The sequence below is a fragment of the Coregonus clupeaformis genome, chromosome 30, assembly GCF_020615455.1.
Source record: "Coregonus clupeaformis isolate EN_2021a chromosome 30, ASM2061545v1, whole genome shotgun sequence".
Classification (NCBI taxonomy): Eukaryota; Metazoa; Chordata; class Actinopteri; order Salmoniformes; family Salmonidae; genus Coregonus; species Coregonus clupeaformis.
In genome coordinates this window covers 22,197,595-22,211,310 of record NC_059221.1, presented here as the reverse complement: position 1 = coordinate 22,211,310, position 13,716 = coordinate 22,197,595, and the positions used below count along the sequence as shown (strand labels likewise).

The following is a 13,716-nucleotide window of genomic DNA, read 5'->3' as shown; positions in this document are numbered from 1 at the left end:
CATAATGGCAAAGTGAAAACATGTTTTTAGAAATGTTTGCAAATGTATTGAAAATAAAATACAGAAATATCTCATTTACATAAGTATTCAACCCCCTGAGTCAATACATGTTACATGTCACCTTTGGCAGCAATTAAAGCTATGAGTCGTTTTGGGTAAGTCTCTAAGAGCATTGCACACCTGGATTGAACAAAATTCTTCAAGCTCTGTCAAGTTGTTTGTTGATCATTGCTAGACTGCCATGTTCATGACTTGCCATAGATTTTCAAACCGATTTATGTCAAAACTGTAATTATGCCACTCAGGAACATTCAATGTCATCTTGGTAAGTAACTCCAGTGTAGATTTGGCCTTGTGTTTTAGGTTATTGTCTTGCTGAAGGTGAATTAATCTCCCAGTGTCTGGTGGAAAGCAGACTGAACCAGGTTTCCCTCTAGGATTTTGACTATGCTTAGCTCCAATCTTTAATGATTAAAAGCATACCCATAACATGATGCCGCCACCACAATGCTTGAAAATATGGCGAGTGATACTCAGTAATGTGTTGTGTTGGATATGCCCCAAACATTACAGTTTGTATTCAGGACAAAAAGTGAATTGCTTTGCCACCTTTTTTGCAGTATTCATTTAGTGACTTGTTGCAAACAGGATGCATGTTTTGGAACATTTTTATTCTGTAAAGGCTTCCTTGTTTTCACTGTCAATTAGGTTAGTATTGTGGAGTAACTACAATGTTGTTGATCCATCCTCCGGTTTCTTTGGTTCGCCTCATGGTGAAATCTCTGAGCGGTTTCCTTCCTCTCCGGCAACTGAGTTAGGAAGGACGCCTGTATCTTTGTAGTGACTGGGTGTATTGATACACCATCCAAAGTGTAATTAATAACTTCACCATGCTCAAAGGGATATTCAATGTCTGCTTTTTTTTTTACCCATCTACCAAAAGGTGCCGTTCATTGCGAGGCATTGGAAAACCTCCCTGGTCTTTGGTTGAATCTGTGTTTTAAATTTAAATTCACTGCTCGACTGAGACCTTACAGATAATTGTATCTGTGGGGTACAGAGATGATGTAGTCATTCAAAAGTCATGTTAAACACTATTATTACAGTGGGGAAAAAAAGTATTTAGTCAGCCACCAATTGTGCAAGTTCTCCCACTTAAAAAGATGAGAGAGGCCTGTAAATTTCATCATAGGTACACGTCAACTATGACAGACAAAATTAGGGAAACAAATCCAGGAAATCACATTGTAGGATTTTTAATGAATTTATTTGCAAATTATGGTGGAAAATAAGTATTTGGTCAATAACAAAAGTTTCTCAATACTTTGTTATATACCCTTTGTTGGCAATGACACAGGTCAAACGTTTTCTGTAAGTCTTCACAAGGTTTTCACAGACTGTTGCTGGTATTTTGGCCCATTCCTCCATGCAGATCTCCTCTAGAGCAGTGATGTTTTGGGGCTGTCGCTGGGCAACACGGACTTTCAACTCCCCTCCAAAGATTTTCTATGGGGTTGAGATCTGGAGACTGGCTAGGCCACTCCAGGACCTTGAAATGCTTCTTACGAAGCCACTCCTTCGTTGCCCGGGCGATGTGTTTGGGATCATTGTCATGCTGAAATACCCAGCCACGTTTCATCTTCAATGCCCTTGCTGATGGAAGGAGGTTTTCACTCAAAATCTCACGATACATGGCCCCATTCATTCTTTCCTGTACACGGATCAGTCGTCCTGGTCCCTTTGCAGAAAAACAGCCCCAAAGCATGATGTTTCCACCCCCATGCTTCACAGTAGGTATGGTGTTCTTTGGATGCAACTCAGCATTCTTTGTCCTCCAAACACGACGAGTTGAGTTTTTACCAAAAAGTTCTATTTTGGTTTCATCTGACCATATGACATTCTCCCAATCCTCTTCTGGATCATCCATATGCACTCTAGCAAACTTCAGACGGGCCTGGACATGTACTGGTTTAAGCAGGGGGACACGTCTGGCACTGCAGGATTTGAGTCCCTGGCGGCGTAGTGTGTTACTGATGGTAGGCTTTGTTACTTTGGTCCCAGCTCTCTGCAGGTCATTCACTAGGTCCCCCCGTGTGGTTCTGGGATTTTTGCTCACCGTTCTTGTGATCATTTTGACCCCACGGGGTGAGATCTTGCGTGGAGCCCCAGATCGAGGGAGATTATCAGTGGTCTTGTATGTCTTCCATTTCCTAATAATTGCTCCCACAGTTGATTTCTTCAAACCAAGCTGCTTACCTATTGCAGATTCAGTCTTCCCAGCCTGGTGCAGGTCTACAAATTTATTTCTGGTGTCCTTTGACAGCTCTTTGGTCTTGGCCATAGTGGAGTTTGGAGTGTGACTGTTTGAGGTTGTGGACAGGTGTCTTTTATACTGATAACAAGTTCAAACAAGTGCCATTAATACAGGTAACGAGTGGAGGACAGAGGAGCCTCTTAAAGAAGAAGTTACAGGTATGTGAGAGCCAGAAATCTTGCTTGTTTGTAGGTGACCAAATACTTATTTTCCACCATAATTTGCAAATAAATTCATTAAAAATCCTACAATGTGATTTTCTGGATTTCTTTTTCTCAATTTGTCTGTCATAGTTGACGTGTACCTATGATGAAAATTACAGGCCTCTCTCATCTTTTTAAGTGGGAGAACTTGCACAATTGGTGGCTGACTAAATACTTTTTTCCCCCACTGTACATGCAATTTATGTCAGAGTGTGGTGGGTGGAATAGTAGGAATCAGGTGCAGGAAACCAGGAGGACTTCAACAGATCTTTACTAGAGTCCAAACACAAATAAGTAGCCAACCCAACCGGGTGGCGCGAACAATTACGCACGAAACCAACAGTGCGGTAACAACAAGAAAAGCGCACGCAGTGCGAGCTCTCGAAACACAAATACGAGAGAACCAAACACGTAGAGGCAAGCTGACATTCACAATCACGCATAACACCTGACCCAACCAAACAAACTAAATAAGGGGAACAATCAAGACACAAATAAGGGACAGGTGTTATGAACAGACAAAACCAAATGAACAAGAAACATAGAACGGTGGCAGCTAGTACTCCGGAGACGACGACCGCCGAAGTCCGCCCGAACAAGGAAGAGGAGCAGCCTCGGCCGAAACCGTGACAATTTATTATGTGACTTGAAATGTTTTACTCCTGAACTTATTTAGGCTTGCCATAATAAAGGGGTTGAATATTTATTCACTCAAGATATTTCAGCTTTTCATTTCTTATTAATTTGTAAACATTTCTGAAAACATAATTCCACTTTGACATTATGGGGTATTGTGTGTAGGCCAGTGACACAAAATCTCAATTTAATCCATTTTAAATTCAGGCTGTAACACAACAAAATGTGGAACAATTTAAGGGGTGTGAATAGTTTCTGAAGACACTGATACACTATTGTGTTTCAGCAATTTCATTACATGTTATGGAATGTTAATTAATGTTAATTACATTGCATCATGTAATAGTAGCAGATAGACACAATACGCATGCTGTACAGTTTATATTTTGAATTTGCAACAAAAGTTTCCTTCCCTTCCTCCCAGATCGTCCAGACCCCCCTACAAACTTGCAGTTGTCGGACCCCTTTGAGCGCAGCGTCAGGCTTTCCTGGACCCCTGGAGATAGCAAACACAGCCCTATCAAAGGTAACAGCTCTACCTTACAGTCTACACCTCAGGAGCAGGACACCCAGAGTAAACATAGTCCTGGTTTCAGGCCACATATGCACCAGAGTTTCTTTGAAATGGTCAGAGTTAGCTAAAATCAACTGAAGTAATCAGTGTTTTACCTCCAGAATACCTGGTGCAGTATGATGATGACGACTGGTTACCTTTCAACTGGAGAAACCTTTCCACATACCCCGGGAACCTCAACTCTGTCATTCTGCAACTGTCACCATTCATTATCTATGCATTTAGGGTCATTGCTATCAATGATATTGGAATGAGTAAACCCAGTCGCTCGTCCGACAACTTCCAGACTGGTGGAGCTCGTGAGTATTTTGTGCTTGATGCGTGTGATGATGTGTTATGAATAACGGATTTCTCATTGTCTTCATTAATTGTATTGAACAGGAATACAGCTGACAATGATCTTTCATATTCAAACCATCGTACAATGAGCTTTCCAAAATCATTTGTATACTTGCTATGCTTCTCAGCTCCAGACGCCATCCCTAAAAACATCAAAGGAGTGGGCACATGGAGAAACAGCATGGCGATCAGCTGGGAGGTGAAACATTCAAACATATATATAAAAACAATGCTTTTGAACCCAACGTTTATTCAATGAAGAATAGCAACTTTTATTCTGTACAATTGAACTTCCTTGTCTGGTATGGGGAAAAGGCACTGAACAACCGAGAGTGGAATGGGCCCCACCTGAAGTACTTGGTGTGGTGGAAACGGAGGGATTCCAGGGAGGAGTGGAAGAACGCTACCACTTGGTGGTGTAAATACTACATCTACGACACAGACACCTTCACACCCTACGAGATAAAGGTCCAAGCTGTCAATGACTTTGGGCTGGGTCCAGAGTCCCCTGTCATCATAGGCTACTCTGGGGAAGACCGTGAGTATCACCACCCAATCCCTTCCTGCAGATACACAGAGACCCTTTTTATACCCATTTACAGGTAGATATAGACCATCCCTAGTTGACACTTGGCAGTCAGCCATACCATAGCGAATTACAACTTTCTCTTGGTGTCTCCCAGGTCCCACTGCTGCCCCCGTCAACCTACGTGTGTCCAGGATAGAGGCCACCAAGGTCACTGTGCACTGGAACCCTGTGGCTCGCAGCAGCATAATGGGAGAACTGAAGGAATACAAGGTCAGACTACTGGGAATAGGTGGCTTGTTTAGTTTCTGGTTTTCAATTCCAAGTGTAACAAACTGTTATGAGATCCAGGCTACATTGGTATACATTAGGAGAGCAGTGGATGAAAAGCTCTTCACACGTCGGCTGAAAGAATGAACAGATGAACGAATGAGGAACTGAACGAGGGAACAAACGAGGGAACAAACAAACAAATGAATGCATGTGCTGTATCCCCCTATCCCAGGTGTACTTCTGGCGAGACAGTAGCCAGCTGAGGTGGCTTAGTGTGAGCAGGGCCCTGAAGTCTAAAGCCTTCCCAGCCAGCGGGCCGCGTCTCTCTGGTGTCCTACCGGGACTCATCCCTTACAGCAACTACAAAATGTACATAGTGGTGGCCAACAACCGATATGAGGGAGATCCCAGTAACACCATAGTGTTCCCCACTCCAGAGGGAAGTAAGGAAAAACATTGTGATGCTGTATTAGATGTGGCACTTTTTCTGTCAGTTATTTTCCTAATTATGTATTTTCCTTTGTTTATTCTCAGACTTCACCTTTGAATTATGTCACTCGCCTCTTCCATACTGCAGTGATATAATGGCGCTGGAGGCAATAGTAGCTGTTTTACGGGATCCTGACCAATTATGTTATTTTGGGTATTATTTTGCGCTGATCTTAACTTTTGACATCAGAACAGCTATCACTAACCTCGATTTGGACTTCAATGAGTTGGCCGCAAAAGACATTGATTATCCCGGACCAGGCCCAAATCCCTGACAATCGAAGGAGGAGGAGATGGCACAATAGAGGTCGGCGTGCGGGCTACCCGAAGAGACTAGGTCGGAGAGTGGATAAATAGCCTCTACCCTCCATTCTATTGGCCAACGTGCAATCACTGGAGAATAAACTGGATGAGCTCTGTTCGAGACTATCCTATCAACAGGATCTGAAGAACTGCAAAATCCTATGTTTCTCTGAGTCGTGGCTGAATGAGGACATGGTAAATATAAATCTAGCTGGTTTTTCTATACATTGGCAGGACAGAACGGTGGCGTCGGGGAAACTCAGGGTATCTCTTTGTTAACAACAGCTGGTGATGTACCACTCCCCCCTCCCCAAAAAAACAGCTGGTGCGTGATCTCTAATATTAAGGAAGTCTCAAGGTTCTGCCCGCCTGAGTTAGAATACCTCATGATAAGCTGTAGACCATACTATTTACCAAGAGAGTATCTATATTTTTTGTAGCTGTCTATTTACCACAACAAATCGAAGCTGGCACTAAGACGGCACTCAACAAACTGTATAGGGCCATAAGTGAACAAGAAAATGCACAACCAGAGGCGGCGCTCCTAGTGGCCGGTGACTTTAATGCAGGAAAACTGAAATCCGTCTTAACTAATTTCTACCAGCATGTCACCTGTGCAACGAGAGCCAAAAAAATCACCCTTACTCCACACACAGAGACGCATAGAAAGCTCTCCCTCGCCATCCATTTGGCAAATCTGACCATAACTCTAACCTCCTGATTCCTGCTTACAAGCAAAAACTCAAACAGGAAGTACCAGTGATGTGCTCAATACTGAAGTGGTCCAATGAAGTGGATGCTAAACTACAGGACTGTTTCGCTAGCTTAGACTGGAATATGTTCCGGGATTCATCCGATGGTGTTGAGGAGTTTACCACATCAGTCACCGGCTTCATTAACAAGTGCATCGATGACGTCGTCCCCACAGTGAACGTACGTACACATCCCAACCAGAAGCCATGGATTACAGGCAACATACGCACTGAGCTAAAGGCTAGAGCTGCCGCGGGACACTATTCAGGACACTTATAAGAAATCCTGCTATGCCCTACGACAAACCATCAAACAGGCAAACCATCAATACAGGACCAAGATTGAATCCTACAACACCGGCTCTGATGCTCGTTGGATGTGGCAAGGCTTGCAAACTATCATGGATTACAAAGGGAAACACAGCCGCGAGCTGTCCAGTGACACGAGCGTACCAGATGAGCTAAATACCTTCTATGCTCGCTTCGAGACTAGCAACACTGAACCATGCATGAGAGCACCAGCTGTTCCGGACGACTGTGTGATCATGCTCTCCGTAGCCGATGTGAGTGTCCTTTAAACAGGTTATCATTCACAAGGCTGCAGGGCCAGACGGATTACCAGGACGCGTACTCGGAGCATGCGCTGACACCTGGCAAGTGTCTTCACTGACATTTTCAAACTCTCCCTGATGCAGTCTGTAATACCTACATGTTTCAAGCAGACCACCATAGTCCCTGTGCCCAAGAACACCAAGGTAACCTGTCTAAATGACTATCGCCCCGTAGCACTCATATCTGTAGCCATGAAATGCTTTGAAAGGCTGGCCATGGCTCACATCAACACCGTCATCCCAGACACTCTGGATCCACTCCAATTCGCATACCGCCCCAACAGATCCACAGATGACGCCATCTCTTTTGCACTCCACACTGCCCTTTCCCACCTTGACAAAAGGAACACCTACGTGAGAATGCTGTTCATTGACTACAGCTCAGCGTTCAACACCATAGTGCCCTCCAAGCTCATCAGTAAGCTAAGGACCCTGGAATTAAACACCTCCCTCTGTAACTGGATCCTGGATTTCCTGACGGGCCACCCCCAGGTGGTGCGGGTAGGCAACAACACATTCACCACACTGACCCTCAATAAGAGGGCCCCTAATGGGTGCATGCTTAGTCCCTCCTGTACTCCATGTTCACCCACGACTGCGTGGCCACACACGACTCCAACACCATCATTAAGTTTGCAGACGACACGACGGTGGTAGGCTTGATCATGGATGACGATGAGACAGCCTACAGGGAGGAGGTCAGAGACCTGGCAGTGTGGTGCCAGGACAACAACCTCACCCTTAATGTCAGCAAGACAAAGGAGATGATAGTGGACTACAGGAAACAGAGGGCCGAGCACGCCCCCATACACATCGACAGGGCTGTAGTGGAGCAGGTTGAGAGCTTCAAGTTCCTCGGTGTCCACATCACTAAGGAATTAGCATGGTCCACATACACCAACACAGTCGTGAAGAGAGCACGACAATGCCTCTTCCCCCTCAGGAGGCTGAAAAGATTTGGCATGGGCCCTCAGATCCTCAAAGAGTTATACAGCTGCACCATTGAGAGCATCTTAACTGGCTGCATCACCGCATGGTATGGCAACTGCTTGGCATCTGACCGCAAGGTGCTACAGAGGGTAGTGTGTATGGCCCAGTAGATCACTTGGGCCGAGCTCCCTACCATCCAGGACCTCTATATCAGGCGGTGTCAAATCAAATCAAATCAAATTGTATTTGTCACATGCGCCGAATACAACAGATGTAGACCTTACAGTGAAATGCTTACAAGCCCTTAACCAACAATGCACTTTTAAGAAACAATACCAAAAAAGAAATATAAAAAATAATAATTCACAAAAAAATACAATATAAAATAATATGAAATAAAAGTAACAAATAATTAAAGAGCAGCAGTAAAAATAACAATAGCGAGGCTATATACAGGGGGTACCAGTACTGAGTCAATGTGCGGGGGCACTGGTTAGTCGAGGTAATTGGGGTAATATGTACATGTAGGTAGAGTTATTAAAGTGACTATGCATAGACAATAAACAGAGAGTAGCAGCAGCGTAAAAGAGGGGAGGGGGGGGCAATGCAAATAGTCTGGGTAGCCATTTGATTAGATGTTCAGGAGTCTAATGGCTTGGGGGTAGAAGCTGTTTAGAAGCCTCTTGGACCTAGAGGAAGGCCCTAAAAATTGTCAAAGACTTCAGCCACCTAAGTCATAGACTGTTCTCTGCTACCACACGGCAAGCGGTACAGATGCACCAAGTTTGGAACCAACAGGACCCTGAACAGCTTCTACCCCCAATCCATAAGACTGATAAACACTAGAACCGTTATAGGCCAACGGCCACTGATGTTTGATTTTGTCAATTAAAAAAAATCAGCAAAAAAAAATGCTTTTCTCCTTCCCTGACTTTTCCTAAATGTTTGTATTGTACACTGCTCATTTGTCAGAACTTTGAAATCACAAACAGAAACGTATTGAGGCTTTTTACCTGCTTTTTCACAACTATTCCCAACTTAACCCTCCAATACAATGTGCTGTAGGACATGGTACCCAGCCAGGTGCTAATGCGTCTCTCTCGCCTCACTGAATTAATGACAAATGGGTGAATGGGCGATAATTGTGCACCTTACTTACCAATTTAATTTAAATTAGGCCTAACTGAATGATAAGGAGGGTGAAGATGCTTATTTAATTTAGAAAGGCAATAGTGTAATGATGAGTTTGTTATGCCTATTTATCAGCAGCAAATAATTTGACCACATGCCTTGCGGGTTGATACCATTCTCTTTTAAATTTTACATTGTAAAAAGAAGCTGTTACAGAACTGTTATTCACTGTAACTCTGTTACATGCTACGTGTTTCCTTAAATATTCTGTTGTCAATGGATGAATGGGCGATAGAAACCAGATAGAAACTGATAATGGTGCATATGACTTCAATGAACTGAATAATGAAGAGGGTGATTGAATTTGATTGATCTGAATGATGAGGGTGAAGAGGATGATTGAATTTAGAACAATAGTGTAATGATGATGAAGAATTGTGGGCGGTCTAATTATTTTATTATGAAAGACTGTAAAATGGTATATAATTGCCCCTCGGAGAGTCAAATCAGACACTGAGTACAACATACAATGCATGTAGTTCACAATGGCAAGCCGAACCAAACAAATGGATGCACACACTGACAGCATTGCAAATGCTGCAGAATTTAAATGAGTTGGAGTCAGATGGAGGATCGGATATTGAGCTTGAAATCGACGTTGCTGATGTTGACTTCGAGCCTCCGCCTCCGATGCCTGAGCCTCGCCGCAGAAAAACCAGAACAGCGCCAAAAGAGACAGGGATCCCAACTGCCACGGTGAGACAGGAGTCTGGGAGGGATGGCAGTGTTTGGGTAGAAAAGAGTGATGAGTTTATGTGACATGCAGATGTTGCAGCACATCAGAGATTGTACTGTTGCTCATGCGCACAAGTACGTGGGACATGTCTATTGATGAACTCAAAGCATTTATTGCAATCTTGTATGTCCGCAGGGCAGGTCTCTTCTTCTTATTGGTGTCCTTTAGTAGTGGTTTCTTTGCAGCAATTCGACCATGAAGGCCTGATTCACACAGTCCCCTCTGAACAGTTGATGTTGAGATGTGTCTGTTACTTGAACTCTGTGAAGCATTTATTTGGGCTGCAATTTCTGAGGCTGGTAACTCTAATGAACTTATCCTCTGCAGCAGAGGTAACTCTGGGTCCTCCATTCCTGTGGTGTTCATCATTAGAGGCATTTTCATCATAGCCCTTGATGGTTTTTGCGACTGCACTTTAAGAAACTTTCAAAGTTCTTGAAATGTTCTGTATTGACTGACCTTCATATCTTAAAGTAATGATGGACTGTCATTTCTCTTTGCTTATTTGAGCTGTTCTTGCCATATTATGGACTTGGTCTTTTACCAAATGGGGCTATCTTCTGTATAACCCCCCTACCATGTCACAACACAACTGATTGGCTCAAACGCATTAAGGAAAGAAATTCCACAAATTAACTTTTAAGAAGGCACAACTGTTAATTGAAATGCATTCCAGGTGACTACCTCATGAAGCTGTTTAAGAGAATGCCAAGAATGTGCAAAGCTGTCATCAAGGCAAAGGGTGGCTATTTGAAGAATCTCAAATATAAAATATATTTTGATTTGTTTAACACTTTTTCCACCATAATTTGCAAATAAATTCATAAAAAATCCTACAATGTGATTTTCTGGAATTGTTTTGCTCAATTTGTCTGTCATAGTTGACGTGTACCTATGATGAAAATTACAGGCCTCTCTCATCTTTTTAAGTGGGAGAACTTGCACAATTGGTGACTGACTAAATACTTTTTTCCCCCACTGTATATACACACACATACATACATACACATACATACATACATACATACATACATACATACATACATACATACATACATACATACATACATACATACATACATACAATGGGGAGAACAAGTATTTGATACACTGCCGATTTTGCAGGTTTTCCTACTTACAAAGCATGTAGAGGTCTGAAATTTTTATCATAGGTACACAAAACAAAAATCCAGAAAATCACATTGTATGATTTTTAAGTAATTAATTTGCATTTTATTGCATGACATAAGTATTTGATACATCAGAAAAGCAGAACTTAATATTTTGTACAGAAACCTTTGTTTGCAATTACAGAGGTCATACGTTTCCTGTAGGTCTTGACCAGGTTTGCACACACTGCAGCAGGGATTTTGGCCCACTCCTCCATACAGACCTTCTTTAGATCCTTCAGGTTTCAGGACTGTCGCTGGGCAATACGGACTTTCAGCTCCCTCCAAAGATTTTCTATTGGGTTCAGGTCTGGAGACTGACTAGGCCACTCCAGGACCTTGAGATGCTTCTTACGGAGCCGCTTCTTACGGAGCCACTCCTTAGTTGCCCTGGCTGTGTGTTTTGGGTTGTTGTCATGCTGGTAGACCCAGCCACGACCCATCTTCAATGCTCTTACTGAGGGAAGGAGGGTGTTGGCCAAGATCTCGCGATACATGGCCCCATCCATCCTCCCCTCAATACGGTGCAGTCGTCCTGTCCCCTTTGCAGAAAAGCATCCCCAAAGAATGATGTTTCCACCTCCATGCTTGTACTCATCCTTCTTCTTCCTCCAAACATGGCGAGTGGAGTTTAGACCAAAAAGCTCTATTTTTGTCTCATCAGACCACATGACCTTCTCCCATTCCTCCTCTGGATCATCCAGATGGTCAATGGCAAACTTCAGACGGGCTTGGACATGCGCTGGCTTGAGCAGGGGGACCTTGCGTGCGCTGCAGGATTTTAATCCATGACGGTGTAGTGTGTTACTAATGGTTTTCTTTGAGACTGTGGTCCCAGATCTCTTCAGGTCATTGACCAGGTCCTGCCGTGTAGTTCTGGGCTGATCCCTCACCTTCCTCATGATCATTGATGCCCCACGAGGTGAGATCTTGCATGGAGCCCCAGACCGAGGGTGATTGACCGTCATCTTGAACTTCTTCCATTTTCTAATAATTGCGCCAACAGTTGTTGCCTTCTCACCAAGCTGCTTGCCTATTGTCCTGTAGCCCATCCCAGCCTTGTGCAGGTCTACAATTTTATCCCTGATGTCCTTACACAGCTCTCTGGTCTTGGCCATTGTGGAGAGGTTGGAGTCTGTTTGATTGAGTGTGTGGACAGGTGCCTTTTATACAGGTAACGAGTTCAAACAGGTGCAGTTAATACAGGTAATGAGTGGAGAACCAGAGGGCTTCTTAAAGAAAAACTAACAGGTCTGTGAGAGCCGGAATTCTTACTGGTTGGTAGGTGATCAAATACTTATGTCATGCAATAAAATGCAAATTATTACTTAAAAATCATACAATGTGATTTTCTGGATTTTGGTTTTAGATTCCGCCTTTCACAGTTGAAGTGTACCTATGATAAAAATGACAGACCTCTACATGCTTTGTAAGTAGGAAAACCTGCAAAATCGGCAGTGTATCAAATACTTGTTCTCCCCACTGTATATACATATATACATATACATATACATATACATAACCTTTAAAAAATATATATATTTCCCTTTATTACTTTCCAACCCCACCAACCCTTCCCTAATTGGAGTAAACTAGTGAGCAACAATGCTTAGGCCTCTACTTCCAGTTTATACATACGATATACATTTTATGGACACAGTACATTTTACAATAATTATATTTTGTTTGTTTTTACTCCTTACCTTCCTCTACCCTCAACCTCTCCGATCATTTTCATGATGTCCATCCGGTTTGCTTCTATATGCCATATCTTTCTAACTGTGCTCTTTCACAAAAGCTCTCAACCTATAACCTATATACCTATTATGGACACAGTATGCTTACATTATTAGTTATCTTGTTGTTATTAGTTGTTGTTAGTTGTTATTAGTCCCATCCTTCAACTCCATTCAACACCACCCATCTATCTCTTAACAACATCCATATTGGATTTCTATTTGCCGTATATTTTTCAACTGTACTGTGATGTTTTACAAAAGTTCTGAACCTTTCTATTCTCATTGTTTCTACAGATTGTAAATTGAAAATAATTCATCCACATTTTGTTACGTTACATCCTTGTTCTAAAATGGATTAAATAAATAAAACATCCTCATTAATCTACACACAATACCCCATAATGACAAAGTGAAAATAGGTCATATGGTATATGGCCAATATACCATGACTAATGGCTGTGTCCAGGCACTCCGCGTTGCGTCGTGCATAAGAACAGCACTTAGACGTGGTATATTGGCCATATACAGTGCATTCGGAAAGTATTCAGACCCTTTGACTTTTCCCACATTTTGTTACGTTAAAGCCTTATTCTAAAATGTATTACATTATTTTTTTCCCTCATCAATCTACACACAATACCCCATAATGACAAAGCGAAAACAGGTTTTTAGATTTTTTTTGCAAATGTACAAAAAATAAAACACACACCTTATTTACATAAGTATTCAGACCCTTTGCTATGAGATTCGAAATTGAGCTCCGGTGGATGCTGTTTCCATTGATCATCCTTGAGAAGTTTCTACAACTTGATTGGAGTCCACCTGTGGTAAATTCAATTGATTGGACATGATTTGGAAAGGCACACACCTGTCTATATAAGGTCCCACAGTTGACAGTGCATGCCAGAGCAAAAACCAAGGAAGCAATTGT

General features: G+C 42.6%; 1 pseudogene; it reads left to right on the top strand.

Annotated features, from left to right (window-relative positions):
- The window catches only part of LOC121546471, a 35,817-nt pseudogene that overhangs the window by 13,673 nt on the left and 8,428 nt on the right, over nucleotides 1-13,716 (top strand).